This window comes from Cyprinodon tularosa, unplaced genomic scaffold, assembly GCF_016077235.1.
Source record: "Cyprinodon tularosa strain WSP-4 unplaced genomic scaffold, ASM1607723v1 ctg1539, whole genome shotgun sequence".
Lineage (NCBI taxonomy): Eukaryota > Metazoa > Chordata > Actinopteri > Cyprinodontiformes > Cyprinodontidae > Cyprinodon > Cyprinodon tularosa.
This window is the reverse complement of record NW_024038374.1, coordinates 39,001-45,000: the sequence shown is the minus strand read 5'-3', so window position 1 is coordinate 45,000 and position 6,000 is coordinate 39,001. Positions and strand designations below refer to the sequence as shown.

At 38.7% G+C, this 6,000-nt stretch overlaps 1 protein-coding gene across 1 annotated transcript in view; it reads left to right on the top strand.

Annotated features, from left to right (window-relative positions):
• Positions 1-352: 352 nt before the first annotated feature.
• LOC119779947 (thyrotropin-releasing hormone receptor-like) overlaps positions 353-6,000 on the top strand; it is a 32,313-nt gene continuing 26,665 nt past the window's right edge. The window contains exon 1 of the mRNA XM_038279806.1: positions 353-484. The gene's annotated coding sequence lies outside the window, so the exon portion shown is untranslated. The remainder of the gene's footprint in view (positions 485-6,000) is intronic.

The window sequence follows — 6,000 nt, the reverse complement described above, 5'->3', positions numbered from 1 at the left end:
AAACTATCAGGACAAAGTCTTATTGCTTTGTTTGAGCATGAAAGTTAAACAATTATCATCCCAGCAATGGAAAATCAGAGATTTCAATGCTGATTTTAAAGGTATGTTCATTCTATTAAACATTTTTTATTGATATTTTGTGGGAACAGATGATGTTTAAATGATTGAGAAACTGCCTGTCTTTCAAAATCACATTCACACATGTTATTGGTGTTTCATTTCTGTCACTATTCTCATTTCTTCTTCATCAGGAGAGCAAAAGGAATGAAGAACCATGTGCTTTTATTTTGAAGGCAGTACCTCTGCCTCTGAGTGAGTGTGTGTGAGTGTGTGAGCCCACAGTGAGTAGTAGCAGCACTCAGTGTGTTCACATCATGTAGACAACAGTGGAAGCATGGCTGCGCTGCAGAGAAATTCATCTGGAGAATTGAAACGGGATTAAAGAGGAATGCTGATCAATTAGAGAGGATGTAAATCTCATCAGGTGAGTTTATGCCAATATTCTGAAAATATGACACCTTAATATAAAGTTCAAATCTTTAATACACATTTGGAAATAGGGATCCTGCATGGAAAGAAAACCAGGTTGTTTTTTCATCTAAAACAGAACAGAGGATTCGGGTGATTTAATTAGTTTAAATTAAAAAAAAGGTTCTGTAATTAATCTGCCTCAATTAAACTGTTGCCTCATTAACTTTTTTGCATGGACTCTCCAGGCTCATTGATTCAAAGGGACCAAACAGGGAGCACACAGCTGCCTGGCTGCTGCTGTCACTGATCAACGCAGCAGCTGCAGCCCCAGACATCCTCTGCCTTTAACTTTCTTTCTCTAATACTGTTTGCTGCAGTAAAATAATTGTTTATAATTATTCTTTATTACTTTGACAAAACAAAACCTGAGAGGTGCAAAATGAGATACGAACTTCTGCCTCATGGGCTTTCTTTAGGAAATGTTGCTCAAGCCAGATTTACCTCAGAACGACAAAATACTTCGTCTTTCTGCACAAACATGATATGATTAATTTATCCTTCAGCCTGTAATTAAGTTTTAAAGTTGAAAACTTATCTTTTTTATTGTTTATGTGGCATTTAGGGTTTTCAACCTTAATTAGAGAATAAAAATATCAAGAAAAAGAATCAAAATCCTTTATTGTTTCTCAGGATTCCTTTCAAAATGTAGGGTTGGGTTAGAGGCTCGCGGATTTACACAAGCATGAAAATATAAGTTTAATTATTTCCTTTAAGCAGGAGGAAATCCTTTGAGATGAAATGCTGTTTTCAAAGGTCGCCCTGTCCAGGACTGACAGCAGCGCGGTTACGCATTTAGATGAATACACCTGACAGAGATACCAAGAATGAAGAAAAGAGAGCGACTGTAGAGAAAGGACACATATGCAACATTAAACTACACTACTAATACAGATGAACAGATTGATCAAAAAAGAACATTCATTTATAATAAATAGTTTATCTGTTTCACTTATTTTTTGTTTTATTCTATCATCCAAGTGCACGGAGGAAGTTTATCCCCAAATAGAAGATGAGTTTATTTCCACAGTGATGAAATAGAAAGGTTTAAATAATTGTCCCTGTGACATCACAGACGCCATGACGCTATGGCATCTCCAGCATCACTGTTACTCAGAAGGAAAAGGTTTGATTTAAATGAGGAGCAAACTTCCCTCTCCGTTCCTCCTGCTGTGACTTCAGAAGAAGAGTTTTGATTGAGATGTTTCTAAATGGCTAAAATCTCTACAAGTAAAACAAGATATCACCACCTTTTTATCCATAAAAAAAGAAAACTAAACTTCAGAATTTGTTAAAATAATGTTTTTTTTGCAGCATTTTATTATGAAAAGCGTTGAAGAACTTCATGTCTGCTGTTTTTGGACAACCTCTATAAAAGCCTTGGCTTCACTGGTTGCTGCTCTGGAGCATGAAGGTGTGTGTTGACACAATACCAAAGTTTAAAGACGTTACAATGACCTCTGAGAAGCAGCTGCTACTGCCTATCAATCTGTATGATATGTAATGCCATTTTCAAACCTTATGTCCGCTGTCCCACAGAGTGTGTTCAAAAGCGTAAAATAATTAAGAAAGCAGCTGATCTTCCCGAGAGCAGATTCACCTAAGGTCAGAGCTTTAAATGCCTCGGAAACCCTAATAAACCCACAAACACATCTCTGGTGACCCATTGTTGTTTGCAGGACCAAAGTGCAGACAGGACAGTCTAGCACATAGACGTACTGACCCGAATATAGGAAGACCCTGATTATAAGACAACTCATCTATTTCCAGGACTAATTTTTAGGAACAAAAAGACAAAAAAAAAAAGACTGATAAACTAAATATATTTTGTTTAAAGAAACTGTTTTATATTGAAGTGCTACGAATTTCATTTAAATAATATTGCATTGAAAGATTCTCTAATGCAGTCTGAACTTTGCTCATGGAACGTGTCATGGACGTTTGTGCTTTTACTCACAAACGTCCTCTCTTTCGCTGCGCTCGCTGTCACCTCTACTCTCGCCCTGCAATTTTTTTAATGAGCTTCTCTTTTGCTTTTCACATTTTTTATGCCTTTTTAAACGCAACTATCTTCTACTATTGCACTCTGTAACTCCGTATCTATTTGCAGCACTTTATTTTCATATCTTTGCAAGAGAGAACGGTTCATCATACAGCCCTTACTGCTTGGTATTCAGCCCTGTCCTGCCTGGGCAGAGTGTGTTTCCTTTACTTACAATAATGGAACGTTGTCAGGGTCAAAACAAATGACAAAAACTTTGGTTAAATAGTAACATGTTATGAAGAATCCATGAAAAAGAATTTCGCTTGTTTTGGGAAGAAGCTATGCCTGGTCTACAAACACTCTCACTCAGAGGATTGTGTGGCCTTGCATGTGAAACAGACTGAGTGAATAGGATAAATGAATATATGGAATAAGAAAAATCTAAATTTTCTGACCACAGTGGTCACTGGCTTAAAAAAAAACTGGCGCCCTCTGGGCATCTCTGCTTAGACTGCTGCCTCCGCGACCCGGCAAAAGTGAAATGGATGGATGGGTGGATGGCGGCCTTTGTTGTTGCGATTGTGTATAATTGATCAGACCCCGATTATAAGACAACCGCAGATCTTCACATTGTTTTTAATAAAAAAAAAAAAAACGTATCTTATATTCTGGCCAATACAGTGATACAGTAAAGGAAACTGAACGGAAAGCGATAGAGTACGACTTTACAATCCAGCAATAAACTAAGAGAACTAGAGAGCTTAAACTCTGGGGCAGGAGTGAAGAATGACACATGAACCAGAGGAGCTGACCAAATGGAAAGGTGGAGCAGCTGAGGTAGAATGAAGGATAGGAGGCTGTGGGAGGAGGTGAAGAGGAAGCTGCCTAAGGCACAAAGAAGGGCAAATAAAAACAAAGCTCTAAGAGCAACAATTAACACCAACAGTCACCTCCTCCTTCACCAACAGTGAAATAACTCAAGCTTGAAAGAAATCAAAGACAAAAAGTATTAACTAATATGGCAAGACCTCAATGAGCACAAAGAGACAACAAAGACTAACACCACAAACACAACAGAAACCCAAAAGCTAACACACAAGGAGCATGACATCAGCAACTGACTTCCTGCCTGAACCATCCGCTCTGCTCCACATTGACGAGGACTTGAAGCATCAAGTGTGCAAAATAGACCAGCTACAGCCAAGTAGAGTTAATTGGCCTGAATGCTTCAGAAAGCGCCACAAACATCTGCATTACGACTGTTAAGCATGGTGGTGGATAGCTGAGGGTTTAGGCTTGTCTCCTTTGCTCCAAACGGGATTTTTAACTCCTGATACACAATAGATTCCTGGCAGAAATGGAAGATTATGTCCCTGACGATTGTTTCAGATGCTAATGTAGAAGATTAGTACATAATTACATTTTGATAACAGGATTTCTGCTGTTTGGAGTTGCAGGATACCTGAAATATTATGAATAAGGAACATCCCTGGGGTTGTTCTGGACATTTTGAGGCTGCCAGGGATGTCTGAGGGAATCTGCAGAGCTATCAACTCTCAGAATTAAATGTTAATCACAAACTGGATGTGATCCTGGATGTGATCACGGAATCACAAACTGGATGTGATCCTTGCACAGGATGCAACTTTGCACAGCTTTGCACAGCTGCTAACTTTGGTTCCCGGAATCAAAGGTGAAATGGTATAATCCTGGAGAGAGTTGGGGCTTGGATCCCAGAATTGTTCTATTTGGAATCGCTAATGCCAGGGACCATTAAAAACTCAAGTTTGGGGAAAAAAAGCCAGTCTGACCCCAACAATCTGTTTCTATCTGAAATCTGGCTTTCAACTCCCCTAGATGTTATGTAAACAGGACGCTCTGGCCCCTCCCTTCCCCGAGGACATCGATGAACCTGGTCTGCTTGCGGCTGGTTAATGAACATTCATTGCATCGTACTATCAAGGACCATGTGCCTGGGAGCAATGCTAATGGACTTACTTTGCAAACACGTATGCATGCTCAGACATATTAAACATATGCACGCCTCAAACAGAGCTTCAGCGCTCTCCCTGCAAGATGTTGTGTTGTTCTGCGTCTGTGTTGCGTCTTGCTGAGGTCTTTTGCGATCTCAGACTTTATCCTGCTCTACCCATCTCTCTTTGTTTTTCCTGACTGCAAGGGCAGCGCCTTTGATGGCGGCATGGCCTCAGACACCACGTCCAGTGGTGGATAATCACTGGAAAAAAATCAAAATCTAGATAAGTCATATTTTCTCAAAATAAGTGCATTTGTTCTTGGATTGAGGAGGTAAAAGTACGGTGGCTGAGAAGTGCAAAACACATTTACAATTCAAAAACACATTAACAAATAAAAAACAAAATAACATTCGAAGAAACAAATGTATTTTTGAAAAAAGTTAAAATTTTTAATAACAAATTTACATTTTAGCAAAGAAATTTACATTTTAGGAAACAAATTCACATTTTAAACAAGTTAGATTTTAGGTGAGAGAAAGTTTCATTTTAGAGAAAAAAAAAATACATTATAGGGAAACAAATTTACATCTAAAAAAAATTGGCCGTTCGGAAACACTTGTACAAGTGCAAAGACAAAACTGCAAGTGGCAAAACACAGTTACATAGCCAAAAACAAATTAACAAAAGACGGCTACACGGAAAGGGAATGTCCCAGTGGCCGGATGTGACGTCACGATTACCCTGACTTGTAGTACAAACAGCTCAATCTGTAGTCCTCCTGCTTCACGTGAAAAGTCAGCGGCGATTTTATTATTGTGGAGCAAATTTCAGCAAATTTACACCATTTTGTTATTCGTGCGGACGGTCTCTGGAACTTTTACGGGACACGGACCAGGTGGCAGGACCACCGGAACTGCTGCAACGCAGCCACTGCCACGAATTGAGCTCGGCCCTGCTGCTTGGTTCTGCCATCTGGTCCATGTCCCGTAAAAGTTCCAGAGACCACAATAAGGGCAAAACATTGTTCGGTTAGCGTAAACTTAAGAAAAATAGCTTCAGTGCAATTCTTTCCATCTAAAATCGCCGCTGACTTTTCTCGTGAAGCAGGAGGACTACAGATTGAGCTGTTTGTTCTACAAGTCAGGGTAATCGTGACGTCACATCCGGCCACTGGGACAGTCCCCTTCCGTGTAGCCGTCTTTTGTTAATTTGTTTTTGGCTATGTAACTGTGTTTTGCCACTTGCAGTTTTGTCTTTGCACTTGTACAAGTGTTTCCGAACGGTCAATTTTTTTTAGATGTAAATTTGTTTCCCTATAATGTATTTTTTTTTCCTCTAAAATGAAACTTTCTCTCACCTACAATCTAACTTGTTTAAAATGTGAATTTGTTTACTAAAATGTAAATTTCTTTGCTAAAATGTAAATTTGTTTTTAAAAATTTTAACTTTTTTTCAAAAATACATTTGTTTCATAAAATATAATTTTGTTTCTTCAAATGTTATTTTGTTTTT